Raw genomic sequence first — 22,152 nt, forward strand, 5'->3', positions numbered from 1 at the left:
AAATAATAAGAAGAGTACCACCTAACTGCCATCTCTCACTACCAAAGCCACTCCAGTGACATGTATGCGTTACATCTATTTGAGATTTCATGACTGAGATCTCACAGCAACTCCCAAACAACTTACATTCCTACCCATATTTTTGTTGCTTTACAAAAACTGATCATAAAACCATGCTGATGAGAGAACACTTACCTATCTCATTGAACATGAAGAAGTTAAGTAGGTGACTTACTGGAGTATTCACTCCTTCTCGACAATGTTCATGGATTGGAAAATTCAGTTATACTTCCTGAGGAGAAAAGGAAAGATGAACTTAGCTGAAATCCTTCAGTTTACAATGGTGGACTGCCTATACTGTACATGGGTGGAATAGTGGTACAAATGCAGTGAGAGTAAGTAACAATTATTTGACTGGATTCAATGCCTAGTCCATGAGACACATTCTTGACATAGCTCATATGCCTAAGAAAAGGGAAATAAGTAGACAGTGACCAAGGGACATACCAAACACCATTTTTTCTCTGTGAAAACAATGTAGAAATTTAAAAATTCCTAATAATATTCTGTTATTCCCTTTAATTAATATATTGGTCAGCCATGATCACAGAAGCTACTATCTCTTATTAAAGGCAAAAAAGCCAGACATATACCTGAAGAATGTGTAGAGAATAAGAGAGATTTGGTAACTCAGTCATAAATGCAAATTCTCTATAAAAATGTTCCCTTCATCTCTCATGCTTCTTTGTGTTGGGTGAAAACTTACAGAAAGTGTGTATAGAAAGAATGTAACCAAGGAACCAATATTTTTAGATATAACAGACCTAACTCACATGTGATCTCATATAGATCATGAGAGCATGCATATGGTTTCCATAGAGTAAAGTTAATTGGCTCCCATTACTGAGAGAAAGAACTAAACACAATCTACCATCTCTAACCATGAAGCTATTTCCAAAATACAAATGTTCCTAAAGGAGAAATTAATTTAATATGGTGGAGTCTAACTGATTATAGAAATCACATTCATGGAAGGTTTTATTCAAAGCAGTAGACATCCAAATCAAATGAACTCAATGGTATTTTGACAAAAATTTTTTGAATCCTAATGCTGTGTCTTTCAAAATAAAAACCAATAAAATTGAACAAAAGAGAAAGTGGAAAAAAAATCAGTTTGTTCCAGCAGATTTCAAGATAAGATCATGATCATGATGTATACACATAATAAAATTTCTTTGCTGGACATAGAGAATTCAAACTTGTGCTATCCAGCAAAGTTTCCATGGTGGTTATCTTTCATAATGCTAGAAAACACTATCGAGGCTCCATTAAGAAAAAAATAATGGTTTTCTTATCCTTTAATAATCCTTATATGCTACAATAATGACTGGCCTAGTAAAATGCATTAACATTTCAACTGTGTAAAGGGAATTTTGTGCTTAATTAACCAAATTATTAATTAGAGGGAGGCCAGTACTACAGGAGATAATTCAGGAATGATACTACAAACATGATCAATATACTTGGCTAGGGATTTTAAAGATCCTACCAGAAAACACACTAACATTGCTTTACTAAATATTAATTTTGCCAAATTCCCTTTTAAATATTTCTGTTATGCCCTTTGGCATGTGTTGCTGATTATTTCTCTAGATAACAATTCTATTACTAATTTTTTTGTTGGCACAATGATACATATCCACATAAAGGACAGTGAATAAGCAACAGTCAGTACTCAGACACAGTTGGGGATTCTAAATGTCCCTATACTGGATAAAAACTAGAGGACAGGATCTAATGCCTTGGAATGTCTCTATAAATGGCCTGGCTGTTGTAAACATGGCCTCCTACAGTTAGAGTTACATGTGTGTCCTTCACAAGATTGAGCAAAAATTCAAGAAAGGAAGAGGTGGGCTTCTCAATATCCCAACTCAATCTGCACACATTCTTACTGACATAGATGGCTAAAGGGGTAGCAAGTGTCCTGTTTCCTTAGAAATGTGGTCACTGCTAAGGATAAACAGAACATATTTCAGAAAAATAAAACAACAGACAACAAAAACATAGGGAGCATCCTGTTAAATAGTAAGAAATTCAATTTTTTTATTAAAATCAGGAACAGGACAAGAAGGTTCATTCTTCCTGTCTTATTCAGCAAAGTATTAGGAGATTCCTTTGACTAAGATATTATTTTATGCATAAAAGTTTCTAAATGTGGCAGCAGAAACCTGATAATGATTAAAATTACTTTCAGCAATGTAACATTCTGAAAAAAATTAATGAAAAGACATGTCCAGAAATAACAAATATTTTGAGGAACAAACTATGTAAACAATGTCATTTATAAAACATTATATATAGTGTTGGGGATTTAGCTCAGTGGTAGAGTGTTGCCTAGCACGTGCAAGGCCCTGGGTTCAGTCCCCAGGTCCGAAAAAAAGAAAAGAAAAGAAAAAAAAATTATACATAATACTGTTATATAGTATATATTATATAACAACATTTTATATAAAATGTTACATATGTATAACCTATGCATATATTTGATGATGACCAATAATATCCTTCACAGAAATTAAAAAATAATGTTGTAAAATTATATGGAGACAAAAAAGATACCCTGTAATATAAACCTGAATAGTAAACAAAGTTGAGGAGATATCAACATGCCAGATTTCAAATTGTATTGTGTAATATCTGAAGTAACAAAAACTATAATGAATGGTGCTACTCTGTTATTTCTGTATTAATTAACACCTCTTTAGGAGCAACAGCCTAAGGAAACCCTCAGAATGATGTTGGCCTGGATCAAAATAGGCATGTATTTTATAAATTATTTTTTTAAATCTGAAACCCAAACAACATTTTGAAATACAAAACAAAATACAATAGGTAAAAGTATAGGGCGTGCCTGTGCGTAAATCTGTGTCTCAAAGTCTATTATCAGTCTGCATTGTTTCCTCTTACACATCGTAGAGCATTCAATTTAGTATATTTATGGCATACCTGAGTGTGTTAAAAATTGGGTCTCTGATTTTTGTGTCTGCTCGTTTTACTTTGTTGGAGTGCCTTGCCCACCCTCAATATGTTCTTTAAATATCCTACTATATTTCATTTTGTTAATGTTTGGTTGTTATCCCTTGGGTGTAATTTTCCTCGTAAGAGCTAGAAAGGGAAGAGATCTGGAAGGGACAGGAGGTGGGGAGAAACTGGGAAGAGTTTTAAAAAAAGGAAAAATATAACCGTGATATAAATAAAAAATTAAAATGGAAATGAAAAATTGGGACAAAAATCAATTTTCACTAAAATTACAACACCATTTTATAATGAAAAACAAAATACAATCCCAAAAAGCCCAGAAAGAATACAAAGAAACAGAAACAAAAGAAAGGCACACCGTTGTGGATTTATCTGATGGAGGATAGCCAAGCCACCCCCCCAAAAAAACATAACCGCACAAAAGAACCAAAAACAAATCTGCATTATATTTTGCATATCTTATAAAGTTCATCCAAATCAATGGATCAAAGCAAAGTATAGATTACATATCCAAAGAAAGTTACTTCCATTGCACCAGTTTATTATTGAATCTGGGCAAGATTTAAAAGTAAAAACATATTAACAAATAACATATACCGAAAGACACTAAAGTATTGTCTTAACATTCAAACTAGATCACCTTACGTGATCACAGAAGAAAACGGTTTATTATTCTGTACTACTCTATGCAGTGTATGTGATGTGAGTATGTGAGTATGTGTGTGTTTTTGTGCATATATATGTACACACACATATGTATATGTATATATATATATATATATATATATATATATATATATATATATACATGTGGAAACGTGCTGGAAGGTGCAGCACGTTTCCACATGCCTGCAGTTCACAAAACCAAATACACTCTGCCCACTACTCTTTTTTACAGCCATTTGGGAAACCTCTATCCTTTATTATAACTATCAGAACACCAAAACCCATTCTTACCTGATGACCCAACTATTCAGAAACTGGGAGGTACAAACTACATCATCTATTGTGTTCTTTCCCTCTGATGATAATCTGTATGTTAACTCTCAAAATGATTTTAATCCCTTCATATCATTTAGTCTATGGCTGATACTGAGATACCACTGTAACTTCCTTTATGGGTGTAATTTTTATGCTAAATCCTTACACAAACTTAAATGTCCTTTTTCTTTTCCTGACTGCCATTACTCCCACACACCAATAATCCACAATTTGGTCAGCTCTTTGAAATGCTAATGTTCACCCTGGAAGAGAAGGGACCTGAAGTGACAGGTCAGATTGACAGCTCAAGGGGTGGGGCACAGCAGGAAACACAAGACAGGACAAAGGAAGCAAGGACCTGATCTGATAGCTTTCTGATCTGACTTTTCAGAGTCAAATGCTTGAGATCTTGAGAATAATTTTTATCCCAACAAATCTGAAATATTTAGTGTGAAAAAAATCTTATCTACCTATGAAAATATTTTGGGGTTTGAGAGAGCTGACCTTGTTTGCTGCATTGCCTTGCTGACCAGTCCAAGCTGCTTGTGACAGGCATCTATGTCTGCCTCTTCTCTGAGCAGGACCTGCTGCATGACTTAGGTAATCACAGTGTAACCTGCCCCCAGTCTGTGCTAGTGAGCTAGCATAACCCTCCAATCACGCATTCGTGCATGGTTGCTAGGCTGCAGATATTCAAAATCTTTTCAAAAGCTAATGACACAAGGCAGGCAGATGTGATCTTTAAGCTGTACTATTGCTAGAATGAAAGCGCTGGGTCTTCACAACCCCTGTATAAATAGGTCAGGGATAAATTCAAGGTGCTTTCTGGGCAATGATGACTAGAGGGTATTGAATTATATTCACATTTAGATCTCTATACACAAGAAAGAAAGAGTGCTTAGGAAAAATTTAACGAAATTACACAATGTACGAAAGTACTAGATACTTGTAATATCAGGAGAAATCACTAAATAATAAAAGATGCTACTTTATTAATATTATGCCTTAGGTTTTACTTAATCGGGTGGATTTTTAAAGTTTCCATGTGTTCATGTAAATGAAGCACTTACCATTAACAAAACGTTTGCTATATACTAAAAGCATTGGTTTGTCATTCAATGATGATTTTTTCTTCTATTTTAAAAATTGTTGCTTTGAGATATTTACTTTTTGTTTGATTGCCTTTTAGATAAAGTTTTACTCATTGGATTTAGCTGGAATGGAAATTCACTTTTTGACCGGGCTTTCTTTTAACTCAGAGATTTATTAACTTCTGACTTGTAAGTGCTACATGTAAAATCACATGCCACCACAGTTAGCTAGATTTCATTAATGCAAATTATGTGTGTGTGTGTATATATTCTCTCTCTCTCTATCACTGAAACACGGTCTCTCTGTTCTTAAGTCCCAACTTATGTCTGTGTGTGGTGTGTGTGTGTGTTTGCGTGTGTGTGTGTGTGTGTGTGTGTGTGTGTGTGTGTGTGTAGAGGTATGTAGGTAATAAAGGCTGTATATTTCTCAAGATCTGCAGTTACATGTAATTCCTGACATGATTTCTGAGAAATAATTTTGCAGAGCAGTATTAGTTTTTATAAGCAGAAGCATCACTCAACATCACTATGCAACTTTAAAAATTGGTGATTCTGATGCGCAATGAATATGCAAATGAGGCATAAACAAAAATGTAGAATAGCTCCTGAATGTTAATACATGTACATTCATTTAGTTTTCAATAAATATAAATATGATATTGACTTAGTACTATCCTTTTCTGCAAGACCTGGGATAGGGAAATGCATAAGGAATTACTCAGTGTGCTTTGAATTTGGACAATCTGCCCTGTGTAATATGATTAAGGAAGGAAAATTTTGCATAAATAAAAGGTGACTTTGAATGCATATGCGAATATTCAGCTTCCTATTCCATAGCAGTATTTTCAGAAGCTATCCCTTTGGAGCTAACTTTGGTTCAATATATGACTGAGCAGATAAGTATGGCAATATATTAATTCATGTCATATTGAAAGAAAGGGATGACCACTCTTAAACGGGCTGGGCTACTGCAGATCAGACCCTCTGAATCTTCTGTCAGTGCTGGAGATATTTAAAGCTTGATGAAAAGATACTTCTTCATTCTTGGTTTCAAAGATAACTTTAATTATTGATTCCTATTAGTAAAAAAGCCTGTGAGATTACAATGGTGTAGTATTGTATTTATCAAAATTGTCAGAGGATACTTGGTAACAAGTATGCCATAAGTTATAATAATTTATTACCTATAGCAGCAATGTTTGCTTCAATGGCTTTTTTTTTTTTCTGGCCAGGAAGATGCTGTGCAGAGTAAACCGGATTTAAATATACTTTGTTTCATCTTAATCTGCCAACTATCTGGTCAAAAGAAATGATTTTTAAATAAGGGATATTCTGTCTTCCAGATTTTATACAAGAACACAATTGACAAGGATAATATATGGTCTTATAATCAAGAAAATGAATCCTAAATTTTTGCATTTTATACATCTACTGAGTATCAAAGTGTGATTAGGACACTGAAAACGCCGAGAGAAATTCCTGTTTTATCATATTATTGTGTGTTTGTTTGTTTTTATTGGATTTTTCTATTTATATTTCAAATGTTATTCTGTTTCCTGGTTTCCTGGACATAAGCCCGCTATCTCATCCCCCTTCCCTTCTTCTCTAAGCGTGTTCTCCTCCCCATCCACCCACTCCTGCCTTCCCCCTAACATTCCCCTACAGTGAGAGTCCACCCTTGGCAGTACCAAGGGCTTCTCCTTCCTTTGGTGCCCAACAAAGCCTTCTTCTGCTACTTATGAAGTTGGAGCCATGTGTCAGTCCATGTCTTTCAGTAGTTTTAGTCCAAGGGAGCTCTGGTATTTTGCCATGGTTGTTCTTATGGGGTTGCAAGTCCCTTAAGATCTTTCAGTCCATTATTTGCTGCTCCAAACTCTGCCTCCATATCCCCTCCTATGAATAATTTTGTTCACCATTTTGTGAAGCAGTGAAGAAGAAACTCACATTTTATGAGTTTTCCACTGTCTCTGATTAATGGTGTGCTCCTTTTCTCTTCCTCCCCTTTTTTTCTCCTCTGTCTCCTCTTGCTTTTCTCCTTTATTTAATTTCTGTTTTTATTCATATCCCTTTTAATTTTTGGAACTTTGAGACAGTGTCTCACTAGGTAGAGTAGGTTGAGCTCAAATATGAAGTAAACATTTTGTTTCTATTTCTTTAATGATATGATTAATATGAAAGTCAATATATCTTGAGTACTTTTAACTTGATTTGTAAATGTGAAAATGACGTTGCTCATTAATTACTTTTACAAATTTTCTTTTTTTTTGTGAAAAAAATCAGTCACATTGGCAAGTGCCCTTATATCTATTAACTGAGAGGCATAGTCAGAGAGTCTACTATGAGTTTACTTACAGCCAGAAATACATTTTAGAATTTGTTTGTAACAACAACATAAATATATTAATAAAATTGAAATTGTAGTGGCAGAATAGTATTTCTTCTCTTTCTGTATCTCTAGTGGTAAACAGCAGGTTGCTGAATTAGCAGCTTATATCTCAAACCACAGAGAGGAAGCAGAGAGACTTCTCTCAAAACCTTCCACAAACAATCATCAACCACAAGTCAAATGGTTAAAAATTAGAAGCTAATCATTGACATCTCATTGAAACCACTGCATTCCATGCCTTGTCACCACAGTCTCACAACCAAATTATAATAAAAGTATATACTATACAAATTTAAAAGACCCCATTATTTTTTCATAGACTGAACCCTGTTTAAAACTTTAAAGTGTCGTTTGAGCCTCAAGTCAATAATTTCAATGTTATCCCGTAAAATCAAAATATAGTTACATATTATTAAGATACAAAGACATAAACATATATTACTTTTTTTCTAACATGAACTCAGGCCATCATGAGAAATACCTTACCTCCTGGGTTCTGTTGTTCCTTGTGTGTATAGCATATCTGCATTTGTGATGAAAGCATCCTCTTCCTTCTGGCATCAAAGTTCAACGGGATTTAGCACATCATTTCCCAAGGAGTACATACAAAGCAGATCTCTGTGTCTCATGTCCCTGAGACCACAAATGAGCCCATGAGGTCTCCTGGTTTTTTGGCTTAGTCTCTGGGAACTCTGGGGAGTCTGGTGAGTTGACACTGCTTTTCTTCCTATGAGGTTCTCTTTAAATAAAATTCAGCTCAGCATTATAATGTTTCATGATATTTGTACTTTTTCATATTTAACAAAATAATTTTAGTTAAAGACAACATACAAATAAACATTTGTTCTAATTATGATATTCATTCTTTTAAATTAGTGTTGAATTATCACCCACCAGCTTCTACAACTGAGTATGTGTTTCTTTTTTTTTCTTTTATTGGATATCATTTTTATTACATTTGAAATGTCATCCTCTCCATCTATCCCTGCTTCTATGAGGGTGCTCCCTCAACCACCCACCCACCCACTCCCTCCCAACTCCCAACCCAGACTTTCCCCTACATTGGGGCATCTAGGACTGAGTGTCTCTTTTCCCATTGATGCCCTACAAGGTCTTCTGAGTATGTTTCTTATCCCTAAACCATTTTCAATAGCCAAAGACTCCGTAGTACTTATCAATTTTCCATGCACTATTCTTTTACTTGTTTTCCAGCCATAAATATACTCCCAATAAATTATGAAGTACTCAGATAAAACTTTTACATCAAATTAAAAAACATTTTGTGATTATTTGTAAACTGTAAACTCATTATATTTTAAACAAACACCATTTGCCTAGGGATCCTTCCCATATGCTGCCACCAAGGCCACACTATCACTGATGCCAATAAGTGCTTGCTGACAAGAGCCTGATATAGCTGTCTCTGGAGAGCCTCTGCCAGAGTTTGACCAATACAGATGCGGACGCTTTCAGCCAACAGTTGAACTGAGCACTGGGACCCAATGGAGGATTTAGGGGAAGAACTGAAGGATCTGAAGAGGTTTGCAACACCATAGGAAAAACCACGATCGCAGCTAGCCAGACCTCCTAGAGTTCCCAGGGACTAAACACCAAGCAAACAGTACACACTGAGGGACCCAGAGCTCCAAGCCACAAATGTATCAGAGGATGGCCTTAGGTAGCATCAGTGGGAGGGGAGGCCCTTAGTTTAGTCAAGGATCAATGCCCTAGCATAGGGGAATGCTAGGGTGGTGAGGCAGGATTGGTCTGGTGGATGTTCAAGCATGCTCACAGAAGCTGGGAGGAGAGGGGATGTCATAGGTGGCTTGTGGCGGGGAAACTGGGAAAAAATAAAGAAAAATATCAAAATATAACAATAATGCAACCTTGTCAAATCTAATTTTTAAAGATAAAATCCAAGATGCTTTTAAAGAGAGAGAGAGACTGATGTTTTTAATACACTATACGAGAAAATTGTTGTGATTCCAGCCCCCAGTATTTTGAGATGAATTCACAGCATATAGATTGGTGAAGTACACAATTAAAAAAAATCTTGGTGGCAGCCTTGGTGGCAGCCACACGTTTCTTGCTACCCATCCTAATGTTCTGTTTTCCAAATGAAGCACGCGCGCGCACACACACACACACACACAAACACACACACACACACACAGAGAGAGAGAGAGAGAGAGAGAGAGAGAGAGAGAGAGAGAGAGAGAGAGAGAGCCTTTATATATTCATATGCCTAGAAGAGCTCACAGCTCAATGGCTCAGTCACTTCCTAATCTTTATGGGGCTAATTCACCTCCTTCAGATATTCTCAAATTAATACGTACTGAAATCTATATTTCACCATTGATACTTTGGATCCAGTCTGGCAGCCTTCTTGTGGTGTCTTTTTTCTGTCTCTAACATGGCAGCTATGCTCTCTAATCCTGTATCTTCTCAGGCATGGAGACTGTCTTTCTCCTTGCATGGGAAAACTCCCTCTATCTCCTCATTCCTCTCTTTCCCTGTGACTCCTGCATTCTATAAATCAGGCTTCTGTCTGCCTTTCCCAGTCATTGGCTCCCTGCAACTTTATTTACCAATCAGAATCAACTGGGAGCAGGATCCTTCTGTTAAGTTCAGACGTGGGGTTCTCATGCAAACAAGTTTGGCGACCCAAATTAACATAATATGAGCAGCAATACGCCAAACCCACTACATAAACTAATGTAGGAAAAATAAATATATAAATAAGCAAGGTGATAATTACTTTCAGAGTGTTTGCAATTTTACAAATCACTAGAATGATAGGTGTAGGGCTGCTATTTGTATTCTGATATAAATTATCCTTTGTTTAAATATTAATTTCATATATAATTCACAGCTACTTCTGTTTCATATATCATTTAATAGGTTGCATATTACTTTATAATTACCTTTGCTACTGTTATACTACAATAGTAAGAAGATCAGAGAGAATGTTTTTGTTGTTGATGCTATTCATTCATGTATGTTTGTGTGTGTGTGTGTTGTGTGTTTGTGTGTATGTCGAAGAATTCTTCACATATTACATACCATTATGGTTCATACAGTATTTTTATATTTGAAGGCACTTTTAATTGGTAAAACTAAAATATATTTAGATATGATCGAACACATCAGTAATTTTAGGACTCAAGAGGATAAAGCAGAAGGATCATAAATTCAATGTTAGTACAGGCTATATAAGAGTAAGAGCAGGAAGCCTAGTAAGGTCTTGAATGAATGTTAATAATGTTTCTCTATTTGACATTAATTGCCTAGAGGCTTATTGAACCACTTTCCCTAGCTCCAATAACTATATCTAGGTTCTACTATGGTGTTCATGATCCCTCCTCTGCTTCCATTGACTGGAGGTTAACAGGTCCAAACCTGCACAGGTTTTGTGCCAGTAATGACATGTTTTGTGAGACCAATGGTATAATGGTGATCTTATATTTGAAAGATGTTCAAACCTATCAAACTTACTTTTTGGCACGTATTATTTACCAAATATTACCTCCTTCATGATATTCTTGGAGGAGTGATATAGTATTCTCCTGTTCATATGAGCTTTCAATAGTCCTGATGCTCAGCACTTCGACTAGTTATAACCTATGCTCTTACCTCTGATCGCTGAACAAGAAATTTCTCCAGAAAATCAGTTTCAAATTATTACATGTATACTTAAAATAATAAAGTAAAAGAACTAATGAGAGAATGATGGATGAAGAAAATAATAAGAAGAAAAGGAGGGGGAAGAAGTTAGGAGAAAGGAAGACAAAAGAAGGGATAGAGTGAGGGAAGCAGGAAGGAGAAAAAGGAAAAAAAGGAACAGAAGCATATGTAGGTCATAAAAAGGCATAATAGGATTTATAAGATAATGTACATTATATATCAAAGGTACACAAAGAAATCAATTATGTTATATAATCAAAAACTTCTAATACATTTTAATTTGTTTTTTAACGTTTTTTCTTTGCATCGGTCTCAATTCTCCCATCCTTGTCACTGCCTCTTACAATCTTTCCTCGAAATCCCTTCTCCTCTGAGTGAGTTGGGGATGCTCTGGGTATTCTCCCACCCTGGCAATTCTTAAACAAAGACATTATGAATTTTAAGTGCAAATGGATGGAACTTGAGAATATCACCATGAGTGATGTAACCTAGTCTCAAATGGACATGCAGGTTATATACTATCTTATAAGGAGATACTAGACCTAAAACTGAGGTTATCCATGCTACCCTCCACAGACTCAAAGAAGTTAAAAAGAAAGACGATCCAAACAAGATTGCTTGAATCTCACTTATAAGGGGTGAAATAGTCTTATGAGGCATATGGATGGAGGGATACGGTAGGGAGAGGTGATAATGAGTAGAATGGGGAACTTCAGGGGTGGTCATGAGATGCTACATGGTCATGAGAGATTGCTACATAGTCATGAAAATGAATGAAAATATGCAAAGGAAAGTGTATGGGAAGTGGGGGTGGGGTATCTCCATAATGAGACAGAGACTTGGGATAAAATAGTATCTGAAGAATCAATAGAGGTTACCTTAGCTACTACTCTCAGCACTGGGGATATGGAACCTTTAGAGGCCACCTCCTGTAGCCAGACAGTAACCCCTGAAAAGTTATAGAGACACCAAACAATTCTCAAAATGTTCAAGCCAATATTTATCCTGTGTACAAAAAAACGTAGGCACAAGGAATGGGACAGAGTCAGAGGGACTGACCAACAAATAACCTGACCAACTTGAGCCCCATCTGATGGTTGAAGTACCGATCCCTAACAATATTGATACTCTGTAATGTTTGCAGACAGGAGGATGTTTTCTTCTGAGCATCTCTACAGACTCAGAGAGATACAGACACCAACCAAATAGTGAATGAAGCTTGAGAACTCTTATGGAAGAACTGGAGAAATGATTGTGCACCCCAAAGGGGATGAAAATTCCACAGTAAGACCAACAGAGTTAACACCCTTGTGGGCTCTCAGACACTGAATTACCAACCAAAAAGCATATGCCAGCTGAACCTAGAACTTTCTTAAATTTTATAGCAAATGTGAAGTTTGGTTTTTATATTGGTACTGAACAAGTATAAAGGGGTCTATCCCAAATGCTATTGTTTGCATTTGAGATGCGTTCTTGAAGCTTGGGTGCTTTGTTGGGCCCCAATGGAGTGGATGGCCCTAGCCTCACAGAGACTTAACATGCCAGGATGGAGGATACCCATTGGTCCCCCACCCTCTCAGTTGATATAAAGGGTGATGGTGCGAAGGATTGTGGGAGGAGTGAGCAGGAGGAGAGCATTGAGAGGCATGTAAACTGAACAAGTAAAAAATAAAACAAAACAAAACTCCAATATATATCCTTTTGTCCCAATGCATATTTCCAATCATGTTGTATTTTTACGAAGACTCAAGAGAATAAAAGTTAAGGGATTGGAGAGAGAGTTTGATAGTTGAATACTGCTACTTTTACAGAGTTCCAAGGTATTCACAATTAACTGTAAGGATTCAGAAATCAATTCTTTTATTTCTTAATATATTACTATTAATGGCAAAAAGTAATGGGATTGCATGTCCTCATTACATTACTTTTTTTTCTTAATCTTTTTTATTGGATATTTTCTGTATTGACATTTCAAATTTTATCCCCTTTCCTTATTATCCCTCCAGACCCCTTAACCCATTCCTCACCCCCTGACTCCACAAGGGAGCTTCCTCACCCATAGACTAACTCTCTCCTGCCCTGTCATTCCCCTATAGTGTGGCATCAAGCCTTCACAGGGACAAGGTCCTCACTTCCCATTGGTTCCCAACAAGCCCCATCTTCTGGTATATATGAGGCTGTAGACATAGTTTGCTCCATTTAGTGGGAGGTTTAGTCCCTGGGAGTGTGGGGTGTCTGCCTTGTTGATACTGTTGTTATTCATATGGGGTTGCAAACCCCCTCAACTACCTCAGTCCCTTTTCTGTCTTCTCTATTCTGGACCCTGTGCTCAGTCTAATGTGAACATCCACCTCTTAGTACTTAAAATTTCTTATAATTCTGTCACCTGAAGTTAGGTTTAAAATGCGTGTACTGCCAAAATTGAATTTTTTTAGGGTAAGATTCAAAATGAGTATCTTCTTATTAAGAAAATTAATTTTTCAATTTCTTCTTCATAAGAAGTCCTTTTTTGATGGCAGTGAGTTCATTTGAATCATAAAATACATCAATAGATTACCTCAGTAAACCAGGAGTTCTTCTAGTTTTGTTTTTCTAGTTGTGTTATGTGTATGCAGTTGTTATGGTATTTGTGACCCCTGGGAAATGAATATAGATTCAGTACAATTATCAAAAAATATTTATTGAGTAGTTCCTAATAGTATGAATAAACCCCGAGTCGATTTGAGATTGTTTTAAAGGGAGGGTTTGGGAAAGGACATTTAAAGGAGAAATTCATACAAACACATTGAATACCTATGCAAGGAAGACAAATTTTCTGTTCTGTCAAGTGACTAAGGCAATCAAAAAAATATTTGGCTATCTGCATAAGAAAGTTGCCAAAGTAAAAAAAAATATCCAGTTAGTCATATCATACAACTAGATGATTATGACTATACATTTTTGCGTGAGGCTCACTGAATCAAGGTTATTGGGAACTTTTCTTACAGGGAGTGATATGAGATAAAATTGGCTGGTGGACACCCAGAGAGTTGCTTAACATAAAATGTGCCTTGCCATAGCACTGTCACAATACAAACATGTTCACTGAAAGTTTATCATTTCTCTGTTTCTAGATGTAAAATCATGTGTCACCATGGTTACCTAGATTTTATTAATTTTAGTAATGTGTGCATATTTTTCTCTGTCTCCATCTCTGCCTCTATCAGTCTCTGTTCTCTCCTCTCTCTCTCTCTCTCTCTCTCTCTCTCTCTCTCTCTCTCTCTGTCTTGCTCTTGCTCTTGCTCTTGCTCTCTCTCATGCTCTCTCTCTTTTTGTCTCTTTCTCTCTGTCCCACTTCTCTCTTTGTGTTTTTGTGTCGGGGTTTGTTTTGGGGGTGAAATGCATAGAAGTATGTACGTGTCAAAGGCTGTCTATGGCTCAAGATCTGCAGTCCCATGTAATTTTTAGAATCCTGACATGAGTTCTGGGATATCCTCTTACAGGGTAATACTTGATTTTACAAGTAGAAACATCACAAAGGATCTTCTATGCACCTTTAAGCCTTGGTGATTTAGATGCATGCTTATTTTGCAAATGAATGTACAAACCAAAAATATAGAAAGGTTGTTGATTTTAAATGTTCATACACTGAATTATTTTCCAGTAAATGTAAATATGATATGGACTAAGCAATATCTTTTCCTGTGAATCAGAGTCTACACTGGAAAGAGGAATGCATTAGGAAATAGTAAATGTGCTTTGAATTTGCACAATGTGCAAAAATCTTCAAAAATAATAAGGTGGCTTTGAATGCATACGGAATTACTCTGCTTTCTATCCTATGGCAGAACCTTCATAATCAATTCTTGTGTGGCTCAAGTTGCTTCAATGTAGGACTGAGCAGATAACTATTGTAATATATTAATTCAAGCCAAAATGAGAGATGGAGGTGACCACTCTGAAACAGGCTGTGCTATGACAGATCAGTCCCTAAGAGAAGTTTAAAGATGGCTGAAAACATATTTCTGTCAATTTGAATTTTAAGGATTCCTTTCAAATATTGATTTTTATTAGGAACAAAGTCAGGGAAATGTCAGTGTTGTTGTATTGTATTTGGTAATATTGTCATAGTATGACTGGCAGCGAGTATTCAGTAAAAAAGTTTGATTTATTATTTTAACGACTATAGTTCTATCAGTAACTTTCTCAGGCCAAGAAGTTGTTGCATATAATGGGTTGGCTTAATCATACAGATTTCCATGTATATCTGCCACCTAGGACTTTAAGATTAAGGTATCATATTATAGTTCTCTCATGTTCCATATTTTATACAATAGCTACAAAAGGCAGGAATTATATAGGGTTACCCAAACAAGAAAACAAATATTTAATTCTTTAGATCTATCCATATACTGTGCAGCAAAGTAAGATTAGGTCACTGGAAATACCAAAAGAAATCCGTGTGTCTTAAAATATTGTATTATTAATCATACAATAATGAATAATTGTGAATATGTACAATTATCAATTCCTTAATTTGAGTTGCAGAGTCCTTTCTGGGACATAGAGAGCAAAATTTTTACTGAAGAGGCCAGTGCTAAGTTTCTTGAACCAGGTCCTACCCAGGGCGACAGGTTCTCCTACCTGAAATAGCTAATTAAATTAAATGTGCACAAGGATGACAGAGAGTTTGCCTCTCGGGTGAGTCTCGATCCCATCAAATTTAAAGAGAGAATAACCATCTCAGTAGTATCTAAGAATAAAGGAATGCATGAGATGTGTGCAATAATCTATGCTATGATGTTCTACAGATGAAAACTATGCCTTCATAATCTCTGATTTGATTATAATTTCTAGCATTGATATTGTTATTTGGGCAACTTACAAAAAGTTCTGTGTACTGCTTACAAAATCTGTGTAACAAAGAGGAATTATACAGGCATAATTAAATGGGCATTTAACATAGGTAGCTAGAAAAGTTATAGTAGTGTGGTGGAATTAATAGATTTTTAAATTAACCCAAAAGATACAGGGTTCACTATCTAGGAATATAAAGGATTATGTAGGTAATGTTTTTAAATTTTTCTGGTCAAAAGTTTCATTTGTACATGCTCGATTTTCCCAAAACCCCTCCGTTCCATAGCATAGATTTCTAGTTTACATACGATGAACATTTTACTCATGTTTCTTGAGCTTTTATTTACCTCTGCTTATTACAGTACTCTCCTCTTCCTCCTTCTTCCACATTACTTAATTTCTTCATTTGTTTATTACTTTTTTTTTTATATTTGAAAGTTGTGAGATAATGTCTCATGCCGGGGCTGTCTTCAAACTTTCATAATCCTTTTGCTTCTATCTCTAGGATGACATGATGAAAGATGTGAGACAATTTACCAGGAATGTTTTTAATTTCATTTTAAAATCTACATTTAATTATGATTATTATTACTTTTAAAAATAAATTTTTGTGCAGAAAGTCCAGCCTATTTGGTATATGCCTTTATATGTAATATCTGAGAGGCATAGACAGAGAGTCAGTATTGTTTTTAACTACAGCCAGGATTCTGTTTTGGAATCCTTTAGTAAAAACAACAAAATATTTTAATAATATTAAAATTATAATAGGAAAAGATTTTTTCTCAACTTTCTGTATCTTGGATGGCAAGCAGTAGGCTGCTGAAGTAGTAGTTGAAACTTCAAAGAAAAAGAAAAGAGGGATATTTGAAACATCATGGGATATTTGAAAGATAGAATGCTATCTTCAGGGATATTTTTTGCACAGCAATATTGTATCTCCTAATCTTCCCCAAACAGCCATAGACATGGAGTCGGGTATTTGAAAATTTGAAAGTAATATTGGGCATCTCACTCAAACCATTGTGTTCTGAATCTTGTCATCACAGTCTTACCACCAAATCACAATACTATCATATATTATACAATTTTAAAAGACCCTATCATCTTTCATAGAATGGATATTGTTTAAAAGTTGAAAGTATTTTCTGGAGCTCAACTCAATACATTCAATGTAACTGCTATAAAATGAAAAGCAATTAAATACTTACAGCATACAACAGCACAGAACATATATCACCTTTCCTCTGATATGGATTCAGACTGTCCAGAGAAATCCATAGATTTCTTGAGATTCATATTTTTCTGCCTCTATCTTCTGGGTGGTGTTGTTCCTTGTGTGTACAATCCAACCTGCATTTGTGATGAAGTTCACGCTTAAATCTGTTTAGTTAGGCAAGTACTTTACCAAATATTGAATATCAAGCATGCCTGTCCTGGCACTTGCAGAGTCCCACAGCCTTGCCCTTTCAAACAGTTTACAAATGCAGTACCTTAAAAATCCAGTAACTTTTTACAATCCACATTTTCTATCAGAGTCCAAAGTCTCATTTGGAAAATATGGTCTTGTAAAATCAAAATAAAAGTCTTAAACTACTTTGTTACTTCAAGAGAAGAATCAAGCAACATTGGGAACAAAGCAAAATGAAACTTCAATCGTGTTAATAACTCAATATCTTAATAATTTTGATCCACTTACTTTTTTCTGGCATCTGTTAAATATATCCATAACTTCTCTAGCTCTTCCTCTGTAGCACATATACAGTTGGACATTTGGGCTAGAGCTGTCTCCAACCCATTGGTGCTGCTGATCTTGTCTATCATCCTATGCTATTTGCACATGCCCCATACTGGGGAACCTTGCAGCCAATGAGTTGCACTTGAACCATTAGTCTCTTCTGTCATGTTTTCAGAAATCAATCCCTGCCACAAAGTGACAAGCCAGAGCTGTTGTCAATGACATCTCCATGCCTGCATAACTAGCGATATGGGTAGGCGATAGACTTATGACCTCATCATTCTGGAGCACAGTTTCTGCACCTTCACCTTGAGGCATCACTTCTCAGAGACTTTACATCTGATTGAACGTTTAGACCAAAATGGTCAGCATTTATTATCCAGCCACACAAGCATTTCCTTCTCTTTAGTAACTCTGGTATTGAAATTACTGAATGGTAATTTCTTCCAGTACATTTGGGAAGCAAGGTTTAGTTCATGAGGGAATAAAACTCCAAGGATACTAGATTAAATACTGAATGAAAAATGCATTGTACTTTTCTTGATCTTGGATTATATATTTAGTATAATAAAAAATAAGGAGAGAAAGACAAAAAAAGGTGGAGATAATAAATAGAATTAGATAGATAGATAGATAGATAGATAGATAGATAGATAGATAGATTAAGCAAGATAAATCTGAAGAATCAGTGCATACGAAAAATGGTAGCCAATAGTGGAAATTGAGAAAATAGACTAACTGAAAGACATTACTCACAATGTCTAAAATATCTGGTGATTTATACTGCAGGTCACCAGATTTCCCTTCTAGGTCCCACTTTCCCAACTCCTACAAACCAGTAGTCTGCTCAGAGGAAGAATCCCTTATTTGTACAGATTTTGACAATTACAAACTTTTGAAAAAGTCCTCGAGTGTCTGAAGAAAAGACAATATTGCAGAGGACAGTGAACCTTATTGTTTCAAAACTAATGGTAAGGACGGATTGATGAAATATTCCTGTAACAAAGGTACAGCGAAAGTAAGTTTTGCTCAAGAACTCTGGAAGGAAAATGGGATTCAAACTAAAAGTCCCAAAGCAAGAGGTATTACAAACATGGTTTCAGGGCAAGTGCAGGGTACACAACTGCTTAAGCTGGGGCCTTGTCTGAGAAGTGTTCATGTGGATTTAGGCAGATTTAATGTTCAAGATATCTAGTCTCTAATACTGTCTTGGCAAACTCAGTATGAAGGAAGGAGAAATAGGAGGTGGTGAGATTGGTATAGAGGACAGAAATTAAATGAACAATATGCATCTGATAATTAAGTAGAAAGATACTTTTGATAAAGTTTATTCCTTGGGGAGAAAGGAATGGGAAAACGCTACAGGGGTACTAGACAGAGAAATTTAAATCAGCTCCTAAGCCTATTCCTCAAATTTCAATGCCTTATATCCAAAATATACAAAGAAATCAAGAAGTTAGACCGCAGGGACACAATTAACCCTATTAAAAAATGGGGTTCAGAGCTAAACAAACAATTCACAGCTGAGGAATGCCGAATGGCTGAGAAACACCCAAAGAAATGTTCAACATCTTGAGTCATGAGGGAAATGCAAATCAAAACAACCCTGAGATTTCACCTCACGCCAGTGAGGTATGGCTAAGATCAAAAACTCAGGAGACAGCAAATGCTGGCGAGGATGCTGAAAAAGAGGAACACTTCTCCATTGCTGGTGGATTTGCAGACTGGTACAACCATTCTGGAAATCAGTCTGGAGGATCCTCAGAAAATTGGACATTGAACTGCCTGAGGATCCAGCTATACCTCTCTTGGGCCGATACCCAAAAATGCCCCAACATATAAAAAGACAAGTGCTCCACTATGTTCATCGCAGCCTTATTTATAATAGCCAGAAGCTGGAAAGAATCCAGATGCCCTTTAACAGAGGAATGGATACAGAAAATGTGGTACATCTACACAATGGAATATTACTCAGCTATCAAAAACAATGACTTTATGAAATTCGTAGGCAAATGGTTGGAACTGGAAAATATCATCCTTAGTGAACTAACCCAATCACAGAAAGACATACATGGTATGCACTCATTGCTAAGTGGCTATTAGCCCAAAAGCTTGAATTACCATAGATGCCTAGAACAAATGAAACTCAAGACGGATGATCAAAATGTGAATGCTTCACTCCTTCTTTAAAAGGGGAACAAGAATAGCCTTGGCAAGGAAGAAAGAGGCAAAGATTAAAACAGAGACTGAAGGAACACCCATTCAGAGTCTGCCCCACATGTGGCCCATACATATATAGCCACCCAATTAGACAAGATGGATGAAGCAAACAAGTTCAGACCAACAGGAGCCGGATGTAGATCGCTCCTGAGAGACACAGCCAGAATACAGCAAATACGGAGGCGAATGCCAGCAGCAAACCACTGAACTGAGAATAGGACCCCCGTTGAAGGAATCAGAGAAAGAACTGGAAGAGCTTGAAGGGGCTCGAGACCCCATATGTACAACAATGCCAAGCAACCAGAGCTTCCAGGGACTAAGCCACTCCCTAAAGACTATACATGGACTGACCCTGGACTCTGACCTCATAGGTAGCAATGAATATCCTAGTAAGAGCACCAGTGGAAGGGGAAACCCTGGGTCCTGCTAAGACTGAACCCCCAGTGAACTAGACTGTTTGGGGAGGGCGGCAATGGGGGGAGGGTTGGGAGGGGAACACACATAAGGAAGGGAAGGGGGGAGGGGGATGTTTGCCCGGAAACTGGGAAAGGGAATAACACTCTAAATGTATATAAGAAATACTCAAGTTAATAAAAAAAATGAAAAAAAAGAGCTCTGGAAGGAAAATGGGATTCAAACTAAAAGTCCCAAAGCAAGAGGTATTACAAACACGGTTTCAGGGCAAGTGCAGGATACAAAACTGCTTAAGCTTGGGCCTTGTTTGAGAAGTGTTCCTGTGGATTTAGGCAGATTTAATGTTCAAGATGTGTAGTCACTAATACTGTCTTGGCAAACTCAGTATGAAGGAAGGAGAGATAGGAGGTGGTAAGATTGGTATGGAGGACAGAAATTAAATGAACAATGTGCATCTGATAATTAAGTAGAAAGATACTTTTGATAAAGTTCTTTCCTTGGGGAGAAAGGAATGGGAAAATGCTACAGTGGTACTAGACAGAGAAATTTAAATCAGCTCCTAAGCCTATTCCTCAAATTTCAAAGCCTAGCTTTGTAACTGTTCCCTAGCCCTCTCTTAACAAGAATTAGGAACACCAGTCATTTTTATAGAGAATAGTAAAAATTTCTCATGAGTGAAAACTGAATACCTCATACACATGAGGTTACAGGAAATTGCATTTTTTTTTAGTATATAAACAAGGATTGTCAGGAAATATCACTTGGACCTTCTTCACTGCATTTTCTAGCATCTTAAGTGAACATCATTGGTGTTTTCAAAGACCAACCAGACTTAATTTCCTGAGACAAAATTAGAAAGACTGCTATACCAAGAGGTCATGGATAGTCATTAATTCTTTTGTTACATAATCTTAGTTTTAAAATCCTAGTTAGATATATTTGTGATATTACCCAATGTCTGAATTTATGGTATAACAAGTTGTCCGACTAGTTGTCAGATTTGCTGGCCAGAATTTTTCAAGTAGACCTGATTTCTTTTTAATTGTGCCAATTGCAAAGATAGATAATTAAATAGACTATTTTAGTGGTTGGGACTTTGTATTAGTGTTTGAATATATGTCTAAGGAGCAAATGTCTGCAGGGATTGAAGAAGGAAGAAGAGTGAATCTTCAGCACCAATGTGAGTGGTTTTCACAGATCATAACAAGCAGACGTATAGGAGATGTTAATTGAATAATTTCTCTGGAAGATTAGAGCATAGTTAAATTTTTTGTGAGATTTGTCTAAATTATTCAAAACATCAAAATACATTTTAAACTTTTACACCTAAATTAATTAATTAATTAATGGCCTCCTGACAGCTGTGTATGCTGTCTGGTGTTCTGGTGTTTGAGAGATTTCAGGGGTCCAGGTTAATTGAGACTACTAGAACCTCTACAGGGTGGTCCTCCTCCTCCTCAGCTTTTTCCAGCTTTTCCCAAATTAAACGACAGGATTCATTAGCTTCTGTCCATTGGTTGGTTATAAGTACCTGCATCTGACTTTCTCAGCTGCTTGATGGGCCTTTCAGAGAGCAGTCATGCTAGGCTCCTGTTTGTAAGCACACCCCAGCATCAGTACTAGTGTCAGGCCTTTGGGCTTCCCCTTGAACCGGATCCCACTTTGGGCCTGTTTCTCGATCTTTTTTTTCCTCAGGTTCCTCTCCATTTCCATCCCTGAAGTTCTTTTAGAATAAAATAATTATGGGTCAGAATTTTGACAGTGGG

General features: G+C 36.4%; 1 long non-coding RNA gene across 5 annotated transcripts in view; it reads right to left on the bottom strand.

The window, feature by feature from the left end:
• LOC134483413 (uncharacterized) overlaps positions 1 to 22,152 on the bottom strand; it is a 723,689-nt gene that overhangs the window by 610,183 nt on the left and 91,354 nt on the right. For all 5 annotated transcript variants that reach the window (XR_010060293.1, XR_010060297.1, XR_010060294.1 and 2 more), the window contains exons 11-13: positions 17,226 to 17,367; positions 16,365 to 16,518; positions 7,984 to 8,236 (exon numbers count right to left, since the gene is read on the bottom strand). This is a non-coding gene — a long non-coding RNA (uncharacterized LOC134483413). The remainder of the gene's footprint in view (positions 1 to 7,983; positions 8,237 to 16,364; positions 16,519 to 17,225; positions 17,368 to 22,152) is intronic.

Source organism: Rattus norvegicus, chromosome 1, assembly GCF_036323735.1.
Source record: "Rattus norvegicus strain BN/NHsdMcwi chromosome 1, GRCr8, whole genome shotgun sequence".
NCBI classification, from domain to species: Eukaryota; Metazoa; Chordata; class Mammalia; order Rodentia; family Muridae; genus Rattus; species Rattus norvegicus.